The sequence below is a fragment of the Miscanthus floridulus genome, chromosome 4, assembly GCF_019320115.1.
Source record: "Miscanthus floridulus cultivar M001 chromosome 4, ASM1932011v1, whole genome shotgun sequence".
Classification (NCBI taxonomy): Eukaryota; Viridiplantae; Streptophyta; class Magnoliopsida; order Poales; family Poaceae; genus Miscanthus; species Miscanthus floridulus.
In genome coordinates, this window is record NC_089583.1 from 23,552,222 (window position 1) to 23,562,981 (window position 10,760).

Consider the following 10,760-nt stretch of genomic DNA (forward strand, 5'->3'; position numbering starts at 1 on the left):
CCTAATTAGTCCATGATTAAATAGTAATTGTCAAATAAAAACGAAAATGATACAGTAGTCAAAATCTCAAATTTCACCCAACTAAGGCCCCGTTTAGATGCGAAAATTTTTGGCTTTTAGCTACTGTATCACTTTCGTTTGTATTTAGCAAAAATTGTCCAATTATGAACTATTTAGGCTTAAAAGATTTGTCTCGCCAATTATGGGCAAACTGTGCAATTAGTTATTCTTTTTACCTACATTTAATGCTCCATGCATGTGCCGCAAGATTTGATGTGACGGAAAATCTTGAAAATTTTTGAATTTTGGGTGGCATCTAAACGGCCTAAACAAACCAGATATCGTTGATCGAGACGGTGATGATAAACCCATCTTTGAGGACTGTGTAAGCCTAGCAAGTAGTATATTTTATTTCATCTGGAAGAGAGAGAAGACGAAAAACTCACTCGCTAGCGACTGCACAAGCAGGTAGCTCGCACGGCCACCAAGAAACTAGGGGTCTCTGACATGCTGCTCCATTTCCTCGTATGCGCAGCCATTTTTTTTTCTTTATTTCTTTATTCACTCAAGTTACCACGTCAGCTGTCTATTTGGTACTACTGTTGTGGACGCCCTAAGAACCTCTGTAGGCAACCAAATATGGGTAGACTAATAGAGTCAACCAATTAGACTCATAGATAGCCAAAAGGATAGGTTAAATGAACAACACAAGGCATGTCACGTACATAGGTAGTTGTGTTCGTGCTGGCATGACATAGTCAATGCACAAACAGCTCAAACTTATATTGCTATTTTAAGATTGAACTTTATTTGTGTGTGTGCGTGTGTGCGTGTGTGCGTGTGTGAGTTGTGCTTTGTGCTATGATCTGTGAATATGTGATGATATTCATGCGTGAGTTTTGTGATACAGATGATGAAATGAATGAAAATTTGTTCAATTTGGAACCAAATGAGTAGTTTTGGCTAGCTAACTGTCATGCTTGGACTGGCACGAGCACACCAAGCCTACCGTGGTTAGCGTACCAGCACGACATGGCTAAGCCAGTGAAGGTCATGCCTAAGCCCGGCCAGCACGACATGCGGCCCGACCAGGTAACTGTGCCCATGCCTAGTCATGTCCATATCATGTCGCCTATTTGGCCATCCATACACACACAAGAATAGCTAAAAACAAGCGAAAATATTTATACGTAGAGGAATGAAGGCACAGAGTCACAAACTATGCTAACCACAAAATATGTAAAGAGTTCTACAATAACATTATTATAAACTATATTATTCACAAATATTTATTCAATGCATCACATTGAGCCCTCCGCCATTGGCGTCATATAATTCCTTCTTTTCATCTCATGCACTGTTATTTATTAACTGCCTTCTCATGGAACTACTTGTTACATGTAAGGTACATAATACGTCATATAAACTAAAATGACATTATGTGATTTACCAATAGCTCAATTGCAGATTTAGAGGTGCCTTCTTCCTTGATGCACTTAATGGCTTTGTTCCTTAAATCCTTGGCCCTCTGTCTCATATGCCTTCCTTCTTCCATACAAAGTAACTTTGTAACAGCCCTCTCGATCTTCCCCCTCTCTAAGTCACCATCTAGCTCAAACCCTATCTTCCACACGTCTGGACGTACCTCATATTTATCATCTGATCAGCAAATTGGGGTCTACATATCATCGGGACACCTTCACAAATGCTCTCTAGAGTTGAGTTCCATCCATTATGAGTCCAAAATCCACCAATTGCATGGTGTCTTAAAACTTCTTGTTGTGGAACCCATGGCACCACCATTCCCCTTCCATGTGTCTCCTCCTTAAAGCCATCAGGAAGGCTCACATCATTAGAGGAGGATTTGACCAAGTTATGACGAATAACCCACAGAAATGGCACTTGACTGTTGGCCAAGCCCCATGCTATCTCCAACAGTTCCTTTTCATCTATACATGCCAAGCTCCCAAAGCTTACATAAAGAACAGAGTCTACCTCTTGCTTGTCCAACCACTCTAAACAAGCCCAATCTTGTGCTAACAAGCTGTCATCAGTGCCTGAAGAAATCTTGTGAAGTGGCCCAATAGGATATATTGGAACTGCGATGCCATTGGCAATCTTTTCAAGATCAGAATTCTCAAGGTCTCGGAAGGTGTTAAGTATGACACCAGAAGAACTCCTTGCTGCATCCACTAAACATTTTAGGCATTTTTTCATATTAGCAGGTGTAGCAGCGGACGAGAACACCATGTCCCTTAGTCGTAGTGGTGTAAGATCATCTAATGGCATGTCCAACTGGGACTTATCTGGAATATAATTGAAAAATAATGAGAAATGGTCAGCGTACCCAATAGATAACACAATTGGCATATATATCTTCGATTCCGACAATCATTATCGTGGCCTCTAGTTGGCTCTCAAAAGCATACAATTCAATTTAGAAAATTATGGTTGATGCTCTTTTTTTTTCTTTGCAGAACACAATACATTATGAGACAAGAAAAACTATTTAGAAGCTTAGCAAGTTCACAAGCCTTATAAAAGAACAGTTATGGTATTGATTTTCACCTTAATAATGCAACAAGTTGTAGCTTGTCTCTTATTAACCATGTGTTGTTAAACTTATTAACATGGACCATACTAATCCGTAGCATCTGATGAAAGTGAGATCCACTTTAATGGCTCAGCTCGTGCATCATCATTATCTAGAAAAGGTTATTTCAGTGAGAAAATGACATATTTATATCACCTCGCAATCGATAAATTAAATGGAATGAAAGCTTTCATCGGTGCATGGACTGATGGGTGGCAAACATGAGACAACGAGACTCCTAGAAATGATGATCCAAAACACGTGTAACATAAACAACTTTAACTTCAGTTGGTAGTACTGGTACCACTACTGGAAACGGGATCTTTGCCGAGTGCAAAATGCTTTGCCGAGTGTCGCACTCGGCAAAGAATTGCACTCGGCAAAGAGTTCTTTGCCGAGTGCCGGACACTCGGCAAAAAAAAAGCTCTCGACAAAGGACTTCTTTGGCGAGTGCCAGGCTCTCGGCAAAAGCACGGCACTCGGCATAGGCTGCCCCGCGTAACGGTGTTCGGCCACGTCCTTCTTTGCCGAGTGCCTGCTGTTAGGCACTCAGCAAAGAAGGTTTTTTTTTAAAAAAAAAAAATCTTTGCCGAGTGTCCCAGATCTGGCACTCGGCAAAGATTTTTTTTTTAAATACTTTGCCGAGTGCCCCTGACACGGCGCTCGGCAAAGAATTTTTTTTTGAAATGTCTTTGCCGAGTGCCCCTCGGAAGGCACTCGGCAAAGAGGAAATTTTTTTAAAAAAAATTGAAAACCCTCTTTGCCGAGTGCCTTATTCTTGGCACTCGGCAAAGACCCCCTTTGCCGAGTGCGTACTCGGCAAAGATTTTTTTTTTTGCCTCCAAATTTTTTGTGCAGACCTTTTAAGGTACCAGGAACTCCTAGTTAGAATTTGGGGATTTTTTTGTGGTTTTTTTATATATTTAGTTACTTTATTTCGTTTACTTGAATTTTTTCGAAAAATATAAATTTGAACTGCACGTGGTACGAAAAATAGAATTTAATGATTCAAAAAATGATAGTCATGTTGCTGAGTGTAGTGTGAGGTTGTATCCAGGAACGGACCCCAAAATTTCGGACATCTTGTTCACAAAACATGACCGTGAACTTGCGTGCGAAGTGTTTTTAAATTCTATAAAAAGCAAACGAAGTCCGAAAATCATGAAACTTGTTGAGATGTCGTGATATCGTATGTGGAGGCCATGAAAAAAATTTGAGAAGGTTTGGTGCACGTTGTCACGTACGATGCTTACAAACCAGGACATCTCTGCATGGAGCCCTTGCTATACTGTTCTGTTTGCCACTCAACCATGGAAAGCGAAATTCAGTTTTAAAAATAAGGTCTGAGCTATCTGCGGAACAGCAAAGTTCTGTGCCACCAATGGGGCCCTAGCTAACAAATTCATGTTGGAAATAGTTTGCCTAGGAGCTTATTGTTGAAATAAGCTGTGGATATATTTATGTGATGAAACTTTGGATGTTAGCCTTGAGGCTGTCAAGGGGTTCTTAAGTTCAATGGTAGTGATATTAGTCTCAAAAATTGGAAACAACTCTTGTTTCTCCTTTCAGGTAGATGACGTGAAAACAAAAGGAAAATATGCACTGCAGCCATGAGCTGATATGATTAAAGAACAAATAGCTCCATTGAGAAGCTGGGTAAGTGAACTTCTGCGATTCTTGTTCTGGCTAAACAATTGCTTATTGTATTTCCCTTCAGCACATTGCCCTTCAGTTTTGTTCAAGTTTGCTTTGGGGCTGTCAGCTGTGGACTATTGTGGGTCTGTGACAATATTGACTTACCATTCCATGTATTGTAACTGCAGGCTGAAGAAATGTCCCGAAAATGGCATTTCGAAGGCAATAAAGAAGCAAAGGAGAAGTCTGTCATCATTAGAGAGCTTTCAAGAGCTCTGGGCTCCAGGACTACCCCTAGTTGATCAACAATGACAGACGGCTGCTGTAAATCCACCATTATCAAGTCATCCACTTTGTTGTATGCGTCGTTATCGTTTTCCATATGTTTGTGTATAGGAAACAGTACATCCTGAAATATATTGACCAAACTGAATCGATATGTACAATATTGATAGTTTGGGCTTTCTGATAGAGGATATATATATGTGATGAATGAGATATATATGTGATGGATGAGATATATATGTGATATATGATTGTATGAATTTATTTGTCATGATGGAATGTAAAAAAAATTAAAATTGCCGTTTTGGGTCACTTTGCCGAGTGTTGCACTTGGCAAAGGACCCCGTTGTCGAGTGCCATGGTCACAGCACTCGGCAAAGCTGGAAAAATGGGCGCTCGGAAAACCATTTTTCTAGCTTTGCCGAGTGCCATGACCATGGCACTCGGCAAAGAATTTTTTTAAAAAAAAATCAAACTTTGCCGAGTGCCAGCAAGAGGGCACTCGGCAAAGAATTTTTTTTAAAAAAATTCAAACTTTGCCGAGTGCCGTCCAGATGGCACTCGGCAAAGAATTTTTTTTAAAAAAAAATCAAACTTTGCCGAGTGCCGGCAAGAGGGCACTCGGCAAAGATTTTTTTAAAAAAAATTCAAACTTTGCCGAGCGTCGGCCAGGGGGCACTCGGCAAAGAAATTTTTTTTAAAAAAAAATCTTTGCCGAGTGCCTGCAGGGTTGGCACTCGGCAAAGCCACCATCAATGGGGCCGGCGCCGTGACGGTCGCTTTTCTTTGCCGAGTGCCCTCGGGGCTCTCGGCAAAGCCTTTGCCGAGTGCCCGATAAAAGACACTCGGCAAAGAGGTCTTTGCCGATCAATTTTTTACTGTGTGTTCTTTACCGAGTGCAATTTGGCATTTGTCGAGTGCCTCAGACACTCAGCAAAGAACCTGAATCCAGTAGTGTACCATGGTAAATATGAAATCTGAATGATATGAGTTTGTCTCTAAATGTAAGTTTAATTTTAGTCAGTAGTTGGCAACACCGTGATAATACTACTCCCTCCATTACAAAATATAAGATGTTTTTAGCTTTTCTATCTAGATACATTACTCTTATTATGTAGTATGCAGATATAGTGTATGTCTAAGTGCATAGGTCTATGTATCTAAAAAAAAGTTAAAACATCTTAAAATTTGGAATGGAGGGAGTAGTTGAATCAAATATGCATGTCTGAAATCTGAATGATATGTGTTGGTTTATCTAAATTTAAAAATAATTTTTACAGTAGTAGCTTGACACATACGGAGTAGTTTTTTTGAAACGGATATGTAGGAGAGCTGCTGATTATATTAAAAAGAAGAAACCCAGACTAGGTAGTACAACAAAACTACAACACAACAAAACAACAACACAACTAAAGCAACTGAAACAACTAATACAAACACTAATGCAGACCAAAGACTGAACCTCCATAAACTCTTCCGCAGTAGTCAGCCAAGTGACACACATCACATGAACAACAGTCGTCGTCAAAACACTAAAATCGCAATTGCGCCGTCCTTCATGACCCCTAACGAAGATGCGGAGAGGCCTCCGTCACAAAGTCCCAAAAGGCACGACCCTTTAAACTCATCAGTGGCTTGAGGAGGTCTGGTGGCAACAATTCCTTTAGGCAAACTACGATGTCTTGCATTGCACTCTCATTGAGCTTCCCATCCTTCCCAACAACACCCAAATCCTTTAACACATTGTGTTGTGCAATGCGGCCACTTCGACGAAGCGAAAATCTATCATAGGCTTGCGTCGACGTCTTGCAGGTGTAGCCGATGGTGAAGGTAGGTGTATAGGAGGACATGTCATATCGTTCTCTATAGCTGTGGCCATTGAAGAAGCTGCATTACTTGATGGATCCTATAACGTCGTGGGTACTTCTTCGTTGACCTCACTCATAGAGTGCAAAGGGTTGTCTTCAATGTTGATGATGACTTCTTTCGTGACGTCAGTCACAGAATGCATAGGGTTGTCTTCAATGGTGATGAGAAAGATGGGGTCCTCAATTGTCACTTGTGAGATAGCTTCCTCATCATGAGACGCATCCTCCACCATAACAATATCCTCAACAGGGGTGACGGTCTGTAGCAACGAGACCATTGAGGGCATCGCAACGACCTTCTCTATGGTCATCTCGCCTTTGATGGAATCTGATGTGTCCCCACACACCAAGGAGTCAACAGGCGTGCAAGCCTCCACAAGAGAAGCAAGGGTCGACGACGTCACGGAAGGCACCTCGGTGGCTTGCTCCATGGGCATCTTTTGGCGAATCTCTGCATCATCCACCTCATTACTGTCAGGGTTCAACACTGTGTGAAATTCCAACTCATCGGCGACAGTGTTTGCTGTGTTCACATATGTCTCCTCAGGCCCCAAGGAGTCAGAATGCGTACAGACCAACACAAGAGAAGTGAGGATTGATGGTGTTGGTGAGCGACGAACAGGAGAACATGGGCCGAAGAGCTCAGACATGTTGGAAAAAGACGTTTGCTCTCCATGTGGCTCTGCAAAACTCTAAATGGTTGGCCAAACGTGCTAGCCACAGCTTAATAGTAGAAGCCTCCTCCCTGAGGGGACACAATACTTCCTCCAAACAATCTAGAACCAATTGTCGGATCTCCGATGTAAAGACTCTGTCAGAGGTGCGACCGTGGACAGAGTCACAGTGCTTGATGATAGTGTAGGGCGACATTCATTCGATGAAGGCATGGCCACAACGTGAGCCTAACTCTTCGACTGCTGAGGATGGTAAGGTTGCACCGAAGAAGAGTTGACCCAAGGAGCAGAAGAGGTGGAGCGAAGACGGCAGCGTCGCTCCCTATGTCCTGGACGGCGACATTGAATGCATCGAAAAGCATCCCTGCAGGAGCTGACTTGGTGATCTCGTGCGAGGCAGCGATAGCATCTACCTCAAGCCCATCTCTTGAAGGCGATGCTCCGCTCCGACTCTGAAGCACGTGGCGGTGGCGACGATTGAAGGTCATTGCGATGCGAGCAACTCTTTTGAACCACAGACTTCAGCCCGGAGACGCTGGCCGGCAGCGTTGAAGGAGTCATGGCCCCGTCTCACAAGGCGACAGAGGAGACAGGTGACGATCTGACGGATGATGAGCTCACAGTCGGAAGGATCCAGAGCAACCCGATGGCGCAGAGTCAGGAACCTTGATTCCGCTACTGTAGTTGCGGGTACGGCTGAGTTCACGGCGGCGATAGGTGAGAGGACCTGCGAAGACGAAGCGGTCTGACGAGGTGCTGGGATGAGGACGAGGTGGCGCGACAGCGAGTCCGGGTGGCAACGGCGGCAGCAGCGAGGGATTTCAGCGTGGAACGCCCGAAGCTGCAGCATGCCGCATGACCCCCCACAGCAAGCCTCCCCGGGAGGAGACGACGAAGATGGTGGTGCTCACATCGCGGCCGATGTGGGTGCGTTGACGTCGTGTCCCTGCCACAGGACCAACCACTGGCGGCGTCCCTGGCTTCTCTTCCCCGACGCAGGCAGGTGAGGCCTCCCCGGCGCGGGATCTAGCGAAGCCCCTCCCCGGCGCGGATCCGGTGCAGGCAGGCGAGCCCTCTCGTGCACTCCCCGGCCCACCGCTCGGACGAGGCCCCTTCCCGGCTTGGATCCGGCGTCCCTGCCTGGCCCGCCGCTCGGACGAGGCTCTCGCGCGCAACGCGGGTGCGGAGGCAGCAAATCAGAGGGCGGGGCAGCGGCCGGTGGCGCGGCGGCGGCGGCTTGGACAGATGGACTTTGGAGCAGACAGCAAACAACTGGAGCAGTCGGCAGTCCTGGCAAGTAGGGCGTCGGGCTCGCCGGACGCCGGCAGGACGGCTCCTGCGGGGTCTCGCCAGGCGCCCGAACGGGATCTCGCCCAGCGGGCAGCGGCCGAACGCGCCGGCCGCGGGGGCGAGGGGCGGGGCGGCACGCCGGCGACCGGCGCCGCGGGTGGAGGGCTGGTTTACGATGAACAAATACTGTCTTACAAAATGATGTGCTCAGCTGAGAAACTTGACTGATTCGGACGCATGGAATCTGCTACCGAGATGCAGTTGTCGTTGTCCCCGGCGGATCACGGAGTCGTAGACGTAGTGCGGTGCGGCAGCAGGAGCTGCTCCCTGTCCGGAAGGCACTCTCCTCCTTCACCGCTCCAATGGCATCGCCATCGCCATCGCCACACATACGGAGTAGTTGAATGAAGTATTGTTTATATCTTTAAGACAATAGAGTTTCCGTGAAACGACATAAAGCCGCGTCTATTGTGGCAAACATACTAAAAAACCCGCATTGTCATTCACATGATTGTCCATAAAACTGAAAATAGGTGGACTTGGTATGGTTATGGCCTTATGGGCACCTGAAAACCCTTGCTGTTGCAGGTGGGATTTTTACTAATCGTGTTCATCCGTACCGCAAGGCTGTGTAGGCCGGTACTATGCTGGCGTTGATATATCGACAATAACATGAGATGGCGACAAGACAAAGGCCAAACTGCAGAGCTCAGTGATTATCACCTTTCGATGTCGGCGGGAGGAGGCCCTTGTCACAGAGCGCCGGGAACGCCATGTAGGCGACGAGGCAAGCGGCGGCGCCGGTGCGCAGCACGAGCGTGGGCACGCCGAGCTCCTGGGCTACCAGCTGCATTCCGCGCAGGTTGGAGTCCAGCACCAGGCACGCCGGCGGCGGCGCGTCGTCGTCCTCGGCGAGGGCGAGAGCCTGGCGCAGCCGGTCCCGGAACGGCTCCCGCAGGCGCTCGTTGATCCGCAGCAGCGCGCCGGGGATGTCGTCGTCCGCGTCCCCGCCGCCGCCGGACGGGACGAGGTCGGCCCACGCCACGCCCTCGCCGACGGGGACGAAGCGGTACTCCGGAGGGTGGCGCGCCGGGTCGGGCGCGTTGAAGGTGCCGTGGAAGACGGTGATGTCCAGGCCGCCCCGCGAGTGCAGCACCCCGGCCAGCTGCAGCATCGGGTTCAGGTGGCCCTGGAACGGCAGCGGGAACATCAGCACGCGCCGCCGGCGGACGACGCCGCCAGAGCTTGCCGGAGAGGCTGAAACCGCTGTCGTCGCCATGGCCGCCTTGGCTGGTTGCTGGAAGGAAGGAATACTGCTGAAATCAAGAAAGGCTCAAAATTTGCATTCAATAATTGAGCTGGAAGGGAGGAAGGAAGCAAGATACACGAGGTTGTGAAGAGGATTTGATCTGGGAGATCAGTTGGGAAATGCGTGTGCTGTAGGCCTTCATTCGTATTCATATATAGCATAGCATGCGCTCTGTGTGGAGGCATTGTTGTCGTCGTCTTTGCTTTTATATACAAGGGGTTATCATGTTTTCGTCGCGGTTGGCTCTCCCCTGGCGGCTAAGCTACAGCCTACCCTGTACGCAAGCAAGAGCATCTCTAACCGTTGAACATATTATTGAAAAATTGCTGCAGCAGGTCACCAATACATCAACACAAATATGCACTTACATGCAGCGTCTAGAGTAGCTTCTTCAACCTCTCGCTGCTGGTTTGGCTTCTCGTCCTTTTATGTCTACGACCTCCTTCCTCGCGTCCCTTGTTGCATCGGACCTTGTCCCTGTTGTGCCGGATTTGTCGCCGTCCTTGAACCCGACTCCACTACGTAGATTTGTCGCCCGCCTGACTCCGTGGAAGCCAGCGCCAGACGCGTGGATCTGTTCGGCGCATCTCGTAGCGGCAGCGCTCGGTTGGGAAGTGGCAGATGTGGTGGGTCCAGGCTATCGGGGGAGATGATATCTTCCCCTTTGTTCCGGGGGAACTGCTGGAGATGCTCTGAGAGCATGTTTGGCGTGGCTCATTGCAGCTCCAGCTTCTCCTACAACAATTGTAGTAGTATTGTTCACATGAGTCGTTTTTTCTCTCTTTTTTAAAATGGATGTGGAGTCAAAAGAAGCCACGATTTCTGGCTCCCCCGACTCTAGCTCCTTTAGTACTCTAGCTCCTTTAGTACTGTAGCAAGGAGCCGAAGCATGAAGAAACCCGGCCAAATGGGGCTTAAATGATTGTGCCTGTAGAATTGCAGTGGGTGTTTGTAACACCCTCGGTGTTACCCCGTTAATCATCTACTAAAACATGTCATAAGCATCATACTTGTGTGTTAATGCATGTGGTGAAGTGTGTAGATCAATTTCTGTAACTCAAAATGATCCATAAAAATGCTAAACGAAAGTTGGTTTGATGGTTCAT

The 10,760-nt window shown here is 47.1% G+C and overlaps 1 pseudogene; it reads right to left on the reverse strand.

The window, feature by feature from the left end:
- Window positions 1–1,269: 1,269 nt before the first annotated feature.
- Window positions 1,270–10,472, reverse strand: LOC136549544 (UDP-glycosyltransferase 76F1-like; annotated as a pseudogene).
- Between the last annotated feature and the right edge of the window lie 288 nt (window positions 10,473–10,760).